Source organism: Panthera leo, chromosome F2, assembly GCF_018350215.1.
Source record: "Panthera leo isolate Ple1 chromosome F2, P.leo_Ple1_pat1.1, whole genome shotgun sequence".
In the NCBI taxonomy this organism is placed as follows: Eukaryota; Metazoa; Chordata; class Mammalia; order Carnivora; family Felidae; genus Panthera; species Panthera leo.
Window position 1 is genome coordinate 2,203,209 of NC_056695.1, and position 13,861 is coordinate 2,217,069.

Sequence of the window (13,861 nt, forward strand, 5' to 3'; positions counted from 1 at the left end):
TAAATATTTTTATACTTAAAGTGATTTTCTACAACTGCTTATTGAATAATTTTGTATGTCTAAGAAATACAAATGCCTTCTATGAGTTTTAACAGAATTAACATGGAACTTACATAGTCACTATGAGTGTGTATTTATCTACATATGAAACTTCTTTACAATGACATCCCAGTACATTATTTTAATGTGTGTTACCAAGAACATTTTTTAACTACTTTATATTATATATAAAATGAGAATGTGCATAAGAGGGGTGCCTGGGCATCCCTCGGTTAAACGTCGGTTAAACGTCCAACTCTTGATTTAGACTCAGGTCATGATCTCACACTTTATGAGTTTGAGCCTCATGTCGGCTCCACACAGTGCGGAGCCTGCTTGGGATTCTCTCTTTCTTGCTTTCTCTCTGCCCCTTTCTTGCTCTCTCTCTCAACATAAATAAACTTTAAAAAAATAGAATGTGTACAAGAAAGAATATATTAATAGCCTTAATGTCCATTGACTGATGAATGGATAAAGAAGATGTGTATGTACACACACACACACACACACACACACACACACACACAATGGAATATTACTCAGCCATCAAAAAGAATGATATTGTGCCATTTGTAATTATGTGGGTGGAGCTAGAGTGTATTATGCTAAGCAAAATAAGTCAGTAAGAGAAAGACAAATACTATACGATTTTACTCATATGTGGAATTTAAGAAACAAAATAGAAGAACAAAGGGGAAGAAAAAAAAAGAAGAAAGAAAACCATAAAAGACTTAACTATAGAGAACAAACTTAGGGTTGATGGAGGGAAGGTGGGCAGAAGTGGGCTATATGGGTGATGGGTATTAAGGAGCACACTTGTGTTGAACAATGGGTGTTACATGTAAGTGATGAATCACTAAATTCTACTCCTGAAAGCAGTATTACATTATATGTTAACTAACTGGAATTTAAACAAAATTTTGAAAAAAAGAACCTAATACTTAGATTAAGAGGTAATCAATTATTATTATATTTATTATTATATTTATTATTATATAGTAAAATCAAGAATTTAATTTTTAGCCAAATACATTAACTTTGACCTCTGAACTTTTCAATGGTGAAAACAAGCAACCAAAAACCTAAGGCATAAAATACAGATATATGGAACTAGTTGCTGGATTCTAGTTGAACATGGAATATAATAGGAAGACATATGTCAAAAGATATCTTGTCATTGCCTTACTTAATTAGAGAACTAATTTTTCATGACGAGTTAAAAAAATGCTCTTCTGAGTAATCACCATACTTTTATTTTTATCATATGCTTCTCTTTTATTTCTCAAAAGTTTTCACATGATTTCATTTTTGGTTAAATATTGAATAATGGCAGAGGTAAACAGATTTTGACGTTTAAGAGACTAAAAAGGCTATAAACACTTTCCAGGGTTAAAGCTGAAATAATGAAGGGCGCCTTTGTGGCTCAGTTGGTTGAGCATCTGACTTTGGTTCAGGTCATGATCTCACGGTCTGTGGGCTCGAGCCCCACATTGGGCTCTGTGCTGCCAGCTCAGAGCCTGGAACCTGCTTTAGATTCTGTGGCTCCCTCTTTCTCTGCCCCTCCCTCTATTGTGCTCTTTCTGTCTCTCCCTCTCTCTCTCTCTCTCAAAAATAAATAAACATTAAAAAAAATAAAAAAAGCAAAAACAGGGGCGCCTGGGTGACTCAGACTGTTGTGCGACTGACTTCACTCAGGTCATGGTCTCACAGATTGTGAGTTCGAGCTCCATGTCAGGCTTGTGCTGACAGCTCAGAGCCGGGAGCCTGCTTCGGATTCTGTGTCTCCTTCTCTCTCTGCCCCTCCCCCACTTGCACTCTGTCTCTCTCTATCTCAAAATAAATAAACATTGAAAAAAATTTCTTAAATAAAAAAAAATTTAAAAAGCTGAAATAATGTGTCCTGGGAAGATTCTAGATTAAAACATTGCAGAGAAGAAACATCAAGAGTACATACTTTGAACTGATTAAACATCATATTACTAATTTATCACTGTAAATTAATCAGACAAAAAGTAGAAAATGAGGAAGGTGATATACTTGAGAAATCAAATACAAACAAGTCATAGTAATTTATAATGAATTCTGAGAATGATAGTGAAATTAGCTAACATATATCAAAGTTTACTGGTTTACACCACAGGCAGGCAAACACATTTTTAAATATCTAGTTTAGGGGCGCCTGGGTGGCTCAGTCGGTTAAGCGTCCGACTTCAGCTCAGGTCATGATCTCACGGTCCGTGAGTTCGAGCCCCGCGTCGGGCTCTGTGCTGACAGCTCAGAGCCTGGAGCCCGTTTCAGATTCTGTGTCTCCCTCTCTCTCTGACCCTCCCCCATTCATGCTCTGTCTCTCTTTGTCTCAAAAATAAATAAACGTTAATAAAAATAAATAAATAAAAATAAATATCTAGTTTAATATCTAGTTTAGATATCAAGGTGACTTCTTTGTTAAAGGGAGACTATAGAGAAGTCACTGAACATTAGAACTTTTGATGAAAGGCATAATAGCTATTATTCATTTTTAAAACTGGGAGTGCATTATAGTGGTATAATTTTCTTTCTCTTAGTTAGGGCTGAATTAAGCATGGCTTCCTTCAGAAGCATACACACGCTTTCCAAATGGACGTGCCAAAAGAAATCCAAAACATACCGCCAATGTATTTACTTCCTTCCATATCCACTACCTCTCTTGTCTAAGACTCGGCTCACTAGTATTGCAAGAACTTCCTACTGGGTCCCTGCATTTACACCCTGACTCTTATCTACATAAATTTTAAACCATTTTTGTTTAACGTGCAAATGGCTGAGGTTTAGAGGAAAAGCCCAACTCTTACGCTTTGTCAGTCAAGCCCTTCACTATTGGTCCTTTTCCCCTTTAATTAGCAGCCCAAATCATTAGCTCTCCTTTTTTGGTAAGTCTTCTGTATAAAGAACAAAAATATCAACCGATAACTTTTTGTGGAAAAAATATAAACCTGAGCTACAGAAATAAACTAGAGGCGCCAAAGATATAAAAGAGAGATTATTTTATGAGAAGTCTCATTGTCTATATTTTTTATTTTTTTATTCTCAAGTTAGTTAACATCCAGTTTAGTCTTAGCTTCAGTAGAGCCCAGTGGTTCATCACTTATATATGACACCCATTTCTCATCCTGAAGAATGTCCTCTTTAGTGCCTGTCACCCATTTAGCCCAACCAAATATCCCCTCTTAACAAGGGAAAATAGTATTTTTTCTCCTAAAACTAAACCACATAGAAACGCCTGTTTTTATTATTAAAAGGTAGATAATATTAATGTACATAATATGTTGATTGGGGAAATTATATACGTAGTACTCTTTACTGGCATTTCATGTCTTTATATCTAACACACTTATTGAAATAATAAAATTGTTTCCAAATAGCTCTTTAGGAAGTCTATATGAAGAATGGACAGATTTTTAGGGCAATTATAATTGCTTATGATTTAAGAAGTTAGTAAACCATAATGTTCCAAATGACAATTATAATTTTTATTGCAAAAGAAAGCTGGCAACTTTGTTTTCTTCACAGCCACAATAGACTGTTGTTGTTGTTGTTGTTGTTGTTGTTGTTGTTGTTTTAGTCTTCCCAAGGGGTATACACACCCATTCTCTTGCTGAAAACTAATTTTTCAAACTGTAAGTTTGAAAACCTGGGCTTTCATAAACACAGAGAGATAAATGCCATCCCATGAAACAGCAAGTTCTTTTAAAATTGTTTAAACTGTGGTTATGTATATGTGTGCATGTGTAAGAGAAAAAGAGAGTCAGAGAAAGAGAGGGAAAGAGAAGGAGAGAGAAAGAGAAGAAAGTAAGAAAGACAAGGTGTCATCACACTGTGCTGGGATTTTTGAAAGGAACATAGATAAAAATAGAAATGGTGATATCATCAGAAAGAGGATCTCTTTTGCACTGCTGGTGGGAATGCAAGCTGGTGCAGCCACTCTGGAAAACAGTATGGAGGTTCCTCAAAAAATTACAAATAGAACTACCCTACGACCCAGCAATTGCACTACTAGGCATTTATCCACAGGATACAGGTGTGCTGTTTCGAAGGGACACATGCACCCCATGTTTATAGCAGCACTATCAACAATAGCCAAAGTATGGAAAGAGCCCCAATGTCCATCGATGGATGAGTGGATAAAGAAGATATGGTATATATATGTATATATACAATGGAGTATTACCCGGCAATCAAAAAGAATGAAATCTTGCCATTTGCAACTACAGGGATGGAACTAGAGGGTATCATGCTAAGTGAAATTAGTCAGTCAGAGAAAGACAAATATCATGGGACTTCACTCATATGAGGACTTTACGTTACAAAACAGATGAACATAAGGGAAGGGAAGCAAAAATAATAAAAAACAGGGAGGGGGACAAAACAGAAGAGACTCATAAATATGGAGAACAAACTGAGGGTTACTGGAGGGGTTGTGGGAGAGGGGATGGACTAAATGGGTAAGGGGAATTAAGGAAGCTACTCCTGAAATCATTGTTGCACTAGATGCTAACTCATTTGGATGTAAATTAAAAAAAAATTTTTTTAAAAAATGGTGGTGTCATCAGATTGGTGATGTTCCAGGTTTAGTAGTATATCTCAATTACTTGGTTATGAAACTTTGGGCTCCAAAACTCTTGAGAAATTGAGCACGGTCGGTTTTAATTAAATTCAGTTTTAATTAAAACTGAATGAGACTGGATTAGACTGATAAATTTCTTATATGTATATATTCAATAAACATTGTTTATTCTTTCCATATTGTGGTAAGCCCTAGAGATATAGATATTGACAGGTATTGTTTAGAGCCCATCTGCCCTTGTGTAAGATCCATCAAGAATTAAAAAGAAGTTTGGGCTGCATGGGTAGCTCAGTCGGTTAAGCATCTCGACTGTTGATTTCAGCTCAGGTTATAATCTCATGGTTCATGAGACTGAGCTTTGCATCAGGCTCCGTGTTGTCAGCGCAGATTCTCTCCCTCACTCTCTGCCTCTCCCCTGCTCATGCTGTCTCCTTCTCCCTCTCTCTCTCTCTCTAAACAAACAAACAAACAAACAAACATTAAAACAAAGAATTGGAGGGGTGCCTGAGTGGCTCAGCTGGTTAAGCGTCTGACTTCAGTTCAGGTCATGATCTCATGGTTTGCAGGTTCGAGGCCCCCATCAGGCTCTGTGCTGACAGTTCAGAGCCTGGAGCCTGCTTCGGATTCTGTGTATCCCTCTCTCTCTGTTCTTCCCCTGCTTGCACTCTGTCTCTCTCTCTCTCTCTCTCTCTCTCAAAAATTAAAATTTTTAATTTTATTTTAAAAAACTTAAAAGAAAAGACACATACTATATTAAAATCTGAGAATGAAGAACAGAAGATACAATCTCAGCCTTTCAGGGGCTCCTATTCAAACTATCAATGGAGACCAAGGTTGCTAAATTAATCCTAGGCTAAGATGGTTATTTTTACATGTCAGCTTGAGTGGATTACAGGATGTGCAGATGTTTAACTGAACATTATTCTGAGTGTGGCTGTGAGGGTGTTTCTGGATAAAATTGGAATTTGAATTGGTGGACCCAGTAGAAGCAGTTTGCCCTACCCAAAGTGGGTGGGCATCACTCAATCTGCAGAAGGCCTGAGTAGAACAAGGGGCAGAGGAAGAAAGAATTTGACCTTTCCTGCCTAACTGTTTGAGCTGGGAGGTTGATGTTCTGCCATTAGTGTTCCTGGTTCTCAAGCCCTCAGACTGAAGCTCAATTATACCACCAACTTTCCTGAGTTACCAGCTTGAAGAAGCAGATTGTGGAACTTCTCATCTTCTAGAATTGCATGAGCCAATTCCCTATAGTGAATATCATCACCATAAGTTATATCTATCTATATCTATCTATATCCATGTCATCTATCTGTCTATCAATCTATCATCTATCTATCTATCTATCTATCTATCTATCTAATCTATCATCTATCCTATTGGTTCTGCTTCTCTGGAGAAACTTGCCTAATACTCAGGCTAATATTCAAAAACTACTGAAGTAAGTACATGACCAATTATAGCATATATTGTAAATTTTTGTAGCTTTGGTTATACTAAAAAGACCATGTGTAATCACAAGGGAAGCAATTTATGGCCTATGTACAAAAGGAATCACATGAGAAGAGTCATGTTTTCAAGACTAGAGATAGTGATACATGTGTTATTCACTGGGAAAAAATGGTTCCAGTTCTCACACTTTCTTAACCATCTAGCCCCTCTGATTTCTGAGTAATAAAATTTGATTCATAATAAAGGTTGAGTGTCTTAGAAAGATGTATCACTAAATTGCATATCTAATTATTCATGTGACAAAACTTTAAACTTTAGCAAGCAGTATGAGTCAAACACTGCTCTCCCTGAAAACTCCAACATGAAAATTGCTTAATATATTTGGCTTATAGATAAAAAGAGAAATGTCGGGAAATTCTTTACTTCAATCCTTAAAAACTTTATTATGGCTGAGGTCAGCTTCCCCAGAAGAGTTGGAGAGATATTTGTGTTCAAGTTCTTTATTGGGGGAGTGCTCTCAAGAAAAGAAAAGCTGGATAGAGCAGGGGAAAACGTCTAACAAGGATGTGGTTGCATCCACCCACCGAGTTCAATCTAATCCCATAAGGTAACTCTGGAACAGGAATTGCACAATAGAGCCGTTCTCTCTTTGAGGTAAGGGGCTGGAATCATACACCTGTCTTTCAGCCAATCTTTGGTCTTGATCGTTCCAGAATGGGAAGAGACAGAGCATACTCTTCTGTTAGGCAGATCCTCTTTGAAGGAAGGCCATTGACCCGGAGGAGAAACAACTGTGAGCCATTATCGGCCAGTACTCACAGCATCTGGGGGAGGGAAGTTCCTGCTGACAAAGAAGATCTGGGCAAAGCAACAACCGCATCCACCAAGTTAGTTTCATCAGGTGGGACTCAATATAGGAAAAGAACCAAGAGAGAGAAGAGGACATTGGGAGATAGGTGTTTCAATATAGAACTGAACTTAGAGCAGCAGTAGTAAATCAAAGACTGCTTATTTCTAACTTCCCCTTTAAGTCCTTTCAAGAACCAAAATTTTAAATGTACATGAATCACTTTGACTCTGTAATCCTTTTCTAACTAACTAAGAAAATTTAGTGTGTAAATTTGGAACATTCACTTACTACTTCCAAAAATGAGTACTAATAGATTTATTCTTAAGTATAATTTGTAAAGAACTGTGACAATGCACATAGATATACTAGAGTTTCAAAGAGAGCTTGTATATTGAGCTCAATGACACTCTTAAATTGGTACTTGCACATAGCAAGGGACGAAATATATTTTTTCATGAATATTTGTTAAAATGTGTATTTATGTACATTAGAGTATGCAAGGTCATGCTTCCTTCCCAAACAGCCCTTCCTTCTTTCCATCCTTCCTCCCTCCCTTCCTTCCCCTTTCCCTCTTCCTTTCAATTTTTATTACAGATTCTTTTCAACAATGATATTCAACCATAATCATTCCACATTATCATTGCATATTCTATATGCAATGCCCTATGTTAAAAGCTGAAGGCATAGGCATTCAGGATAATTCCCTGACTAGGGGAAGTTATACATCTAGCCACGGAAAGAAACATATGTATGACGTGTCTTACTGTCAGGTAGGAAAGGAGAAAAATAATACTAGACTGGAGGAGTTGGTAAAAATTTGATAGATGAGATAATATTTAAGCTAACCTTGAAGAATAAGTTAGGCTTTTCCAGATAAAGATGGAGACCTAATAGTCAATAGTCAATTGTGCTCGGAACATACTCAGTTAACTATTCAAATTCTGCTTTCTATTTAAGGGTAACAGAGAAAATGAACACACCTTCATTTTCTTTTCCTTTAGTTTTCTCACCACCATGAACATATATGCTTGTGAATGTTAATGTTCCCTTGGAGCTCAGAGAAAATCAAGATATAGAAGAGGAACAAAGGAAAAATACAGAAAATTAAAACAAATCAAACTAAATATTGAATTTTAATCATAAATTTTCCCATAGTCCAGTGTAAAAAGGGAAAAATAGTTAAAACCTTCCTATAAGGTCTTACCATGTTGTCTTCAACTTTAAAAGTTTGCTTTTCATTTGGAGGCTTGCCCTTCTTCCTCTTCCTCTGAGAGAATGCATTTTCCAATCTGCCCCTTCCCTCTAATTCCTTATAGCTATTATCATAGATTTGGTCACTCTGTCCAGAGAAGGAAAACCATAGCATTTAGTATTCTGCAACATTACATTTCCAAAGTTCCCTGGAACAGGACAGTGGAAGGTAGGCTTTGGCATTCCAAAAAAGTTATCCTGGGATGTCTCTACTACTATGAGAGAAGGACATATCATTTTTCTGGCTTTTTGCACATAACTATATTTTTAAAATTTTTTTTAACGTTTATTTATTTTTGAGACAGAGAGAGACAGAGCATGAATGGGGGAGGGTCAGAGAGAGGGAGACACAGAATCTGAAACAGGCTCCAGGCTCTGAGCTGTCAGCACAGAGCCCGACGTGGGGCTCAAACTCACGGACCACGAGATTATGACCTGAGCCAAAGCCGGCCGCTTAACCGACTGAGCCACCCAGGCGCCCCTGCACATAACTATTCGTACATTCCACATATACCATTCTGAGTACCATTGCTAATTCTCAGGCACAGTACAGTTTACACACATATTATTTAAAAAAAGTTTTCAGGGCAACTGGGTGGCTCAGTTGGTTAAGCATCCAACTCTTGGTTTCGGCTCAGGTCATGGTCTCACAGTTCATGGGTTCAAGCCCTGTGTCAGGTTCTGTGCTCACAGCTTGGGCTTCTCTCTTTCTCCCTCCCCTGCTTGCTCTCTCTCTCTCTCTCTCAAAAATAAATAAATAAATAAATAAATAAATAAATAAACTTAAAGGAAGATTTCCCTGAATGCATCATCTTCAGAGATTCCAAACCTCAAAATTGGAATAATGAATATTATTCAGCATAGCTTTAGGTACCATTTCCTTGCTTCTAGACAAGAGCATGAGCCATTTGGGTACATGAAAAACAAGACCCAAAACTTTGCTTTGTCATCTAATTAAAACATCTTTGCCTGGTGAGCATATTTAAGTTCACAAAGTACTTGTAGAAGCGAAGGAAGTTCAGAATTTGTTCCTTAAGAACAGGCCAGCCTACCTTCTTTATCAGGTTATATCATCACTTCCCTCCTCCAGGCACCCTCCTCCTCCCCTAGTTGGAAGCCAGAAGGATTTGTAGTTTCACTGTCCAGATTTAACATCCAGGGATAAGAGAGAGCATCTGGTGAAATGCTGGGGTTTTAAATTTTACTTTAATTGAATATATTTCATTGTAACTGGCTTTTTGGACTTTTCCAAGTAAATACTTTTTCTTCAGTAATGAACGTTGGAATAATTATATTTTATCAGTATATCTATTACACAATAGGAGGGTGCCACTTTCACAGATTACAATATAAATAGTGCCTCTTGAAGTTTCTGTATTATATTTATGTAATCACTTATTTAAAAATATTCAGGTAGTTAAAATGTATATATAAACATATAAATATGTACCGCTGGCAAAATTCCTAGGGATATTTGCTTGACATTAACCATTAATAATCTTCAAAGTTTTATTTCAATTTTTGCTGTTTAATTTGTTTGTGTTCTAAAACTCCAAATATTTCATAAAAGCGTTGAACATGACCCCTAATTTTTCTGTTTTCAATATTTTTTTTCAACGTTTTTTATTAATTTTTGGGACAGAGAGAGACAGAGCATGAACGGGGGAGGGGCAGAGAGAGAGGGAGACACAGAATCGGAAACAGGCTCCAGGCTCCGAGCCATCAGCCCAGAGCCTGACGCGGGGCTCGAACTCACGGACCGTGAGATCGTGACCTGGCTGAAGTCGGACGCTTAACCGACTGCGCCACCCAGGCGCCCCCTGTTTTCAATATTTTAAAAACGACTGGCATAATATGTTCAAGCCGAAAATCTGTTTTAATATCTTGTTTGTATACTGCCAAAAATAATAGCAGATATGAAACATTGCGTTGGAGTTATACTGGAAAAGATCAAGATATTAAGTGTTGACAAATCATTAAGGGCAGATTATGGCACAAAACTGTTTAATATTGCAAATTTAAAAATGCACATTAAGGCATGGGGTACTTGGCAGAAACTGTGTTCTATTAATTTTCATTTAGATCTTGCATTAGTCAATGGATTTTTCTGGTATATTTCCCCATTTGGCAAAGGCAGAGCTTACTTTTTAATCTCCAGTGTGTCTTTTATTCTTAACTTTCCTTTGAGTCTTATGGTAGCTCATGGGTAGAGAGAGGGCTTGTATTTCAGTAGTCAAGCACACATAGAACTTGCAGTAGAAGTGAGTAGTACATAAGAAGATAGGTCAAGGTGAAACGCTTTTTCTGAGAATAAGAATGGAAGAAATAAAATAGACTTAAAGGAGTTGGGCACGTTAAAAGGAGTCAGAATATTGACCAGACATCAAGTGAATGAAATTCACTTCTAAGGTAGGAGCTAAATACAAAGGTAAATAAGAAAAATATGAAAGAATCACTATACAATATTGAAGTTAATTTTAGAACAGTTTGGATTTAGACTTGAGCCCTTGAGTCACTATCTACAGTGACTTCAAATGCCAAAGTGTGAGACAGAGCACAAATTTTAAAGTATCGAAGAATCACCCATAGCTAATATTTTCCTCAGTGAGGAAAAACTGAGAGCTTTTCCTCTACAGTCAGGAAAAAAAACGGGGAATTTCACTCTCACCACTGTTATTTAACATAGTGCTGGAAGTCTTAGTCACCGTAATGAGACAACACAACGAAATAAAAGGCATTCAAATCAGCAAGGAAGAAGTCAAACTATCAATATTTGCAGGTGACATGATACTTTATATAGAAAACACAAAAGACTCCACTAAAAGTTTGCCAGAACTGATACACAAATTCAGTAAAGTTGCAAGGTACAAACTCAACCTACAGAGATGTGTTGCATTTCTATATGCCAATAATGAAGCAGCAGAAAAAGAAATCAAGGAATCAATCCCATTTGCAATTGCATCAAGAACCATGATACCCAGGAATAAATCTAAACACAGACATAAAGACCTATACTCTGAAAACTATAAAACACTGATGAAAGAAATTGAAGACAATGCAAATAAATGGAAAAACATTCCACATTCATGGATTGGAGGAACAAATATTGTTAAAGTTTCTATATTACCCAAAGTAATCTACATATTTAATGAAATCTCTATAAAAATATCAACAGAGTTTTTCACAAAGTTAGAAGAAACAATCTTAAAAGATAAAGAAGTTGTGGTTTATATATACAATGGAATACTAACTACTTAGCAATGAGAAAGAATGAAATATGGCCTTTTGTAGCAACGTGGATGGAACTGGAGAGTGTTATGCTAAGCGAAATAAGTCAGGCAGAGAAAAACAGATACCATATGTTTTCACTCTTATGTGCATCCTGAGAAACTTAACAGAAGGCCATGGGAGAGGGGAAGGGGAAAAAAAAAGGTACAGAGAGGGAAGGAGGCAAACCATAAGAGACTCTTAAAAACTGAGAACAAACTGAGGGTTGATGGAGGTGGGAGCTAGGGGAGGGTGGGTGATGGGTATTGAGGAGGGCACCTTTTGGGATGAGCACTGGGTGTTGTATGGAAACCAATCTGACAATAAATTTCATATAAAAAAAAAACTTTTGTATGGAACCACAAAGGACCCTGAATAGCTGAAGTAATCTTGAAAAAGAAAAGCAAAGCTGGAGACATCACAATTCCGGACTTCAAGTAATTACAAAGCTGTTGTGATCAAGATTGTATGGTACTGACACAAAAATAGACAGATCAATGAAACAGAATAGAAAACCCAGAAATGAACCCACAACTATATAATCAATTAATCTTCAACAAAGCAAGAAAGAATATCCAATGGAAAAAGAGACAGTCTCTTCAACAGATGGTGTCGGGAAAACTGGACCAGTTACTTACACCATACACAAAAATAAATCCAAAATGGATTAAAGTCCTGAATGTGAGATAGGAAAAAATTAAAATCCTAGAATAGAACACAGGCAGTAGCCTCTTTGACATTGGCCACAGCAACTTCTTACTAGATATATCTCCAGAGATAAAGGAAACAAAAGCAAAAATAATTTTTGGACTACAAAAATTTTTGGACTACCTTAAAATTTCTTCTGCACAGTGAAGGAAACAATTGACAAAGTAAAGAAAACCTACTGAATAGGAGAAGAGATTTTCAAATGACATATCTGATAAAGGGTTAGTATACAAAATATATAAAGAACTTATACAACTCCACACACAAAAAACAAACAATCTGATTAAAAATGGGCAGAAGATATGAACACACATTTCTCCAAAGACCTACAGATGACCAACAAACACATGAAAATATGCTCAACATCACTCATCATCAGGAAAATACAAATCAAAACTACAATGAGATATCACCTCACACGAGTCAGATTGGCTAAAATCAATAACACAGGAACAGCAGGTGCGGGCAAAGATGCAGAGAAAGGGAAACTCTCTTACGCTGTTGGTGGGAATGCAAATTGGTGCAGCCACTCTGGAGAATTAATAAAAGAACTACCCTATGATCAAACAATTATACTATTAGGTATTTACCTAAAGGATGCAAAAATACTAACTGGAAGGGATACCTGCATGCTAATGCTTATAGCAGCATTGTCAACAATAGCCAAATTATGGAAATAGTCCAAATGTCTACTGACTGCTGAATGGATCAAGATGTGGTATACGGTATAAATATGGCATATATATGTATACACACACACACACACACACACGCACACATACACACAAACACACATACGCACACAATGAAATATTACTCAACCTTAACAACAACAAAAAAAGAAATCTTGCCATTTGTAAGGACGCAGGTGGAACTAGAGAGTATTATGCTAAGGGAAATAAGTCAGTGAGAGAAAGACAAATGCCACATGATTTCACTCATATGTGGAATTTAAGTAACAAAATAAGTGAACATAAGGGGAAAAAAGGAGAAGAAAACCAAGAAATAGACTCCTAACTATAGAGAACAAACTGGTGGCTACCAGGGGGGAGGTGGGCAAGGGGATGGGTTAAATAAGTGATGGAGATTAAAGAGTACACTTGTTGTGATGAGCACTGGATATTGTATGTAAATGTTTAATCCCTAAATTCTAAACCTGAAACTAATATTACACTGTATGTTAACTAACTGGAATTTGAATAAAATCTTGGAAGAAAAAAAAATCACATAGACTACTTAATAATAGAGGATATTCTAGGATTCCAGAACCAGAAATTCTGAGTCAGCTGACCCAGGTTTAGACTCAAGAATCTTCTTATATGGAATTATGTAATATCATATGTTGAATTTAGAGAAAGGAAGTTGGAACAACCAACAAAGTTGACCAGTATGGAATTATGAAATGACATTGAAACTAAGCTGTTGAACTAAACTCATGGTTATCATCATTATATTTCTTAGTATTTAATTACACATTAAAAACTGTGTATATATGCACAGCTCTCTAGTAGTCTGTGCTTCTTATAAAGATATTAACATTATTCCGAGTAAGTTAGAATGGAAGTATGTTTTGTAAAAGTAAAGAAAAAATCAAATAGTTATTGCAACATCTTTTGGAGGTTAAAATTATATATATATAATTATATGTAATTTTCTCACATAAACCTATAAATTACATATAAATTACATATAAA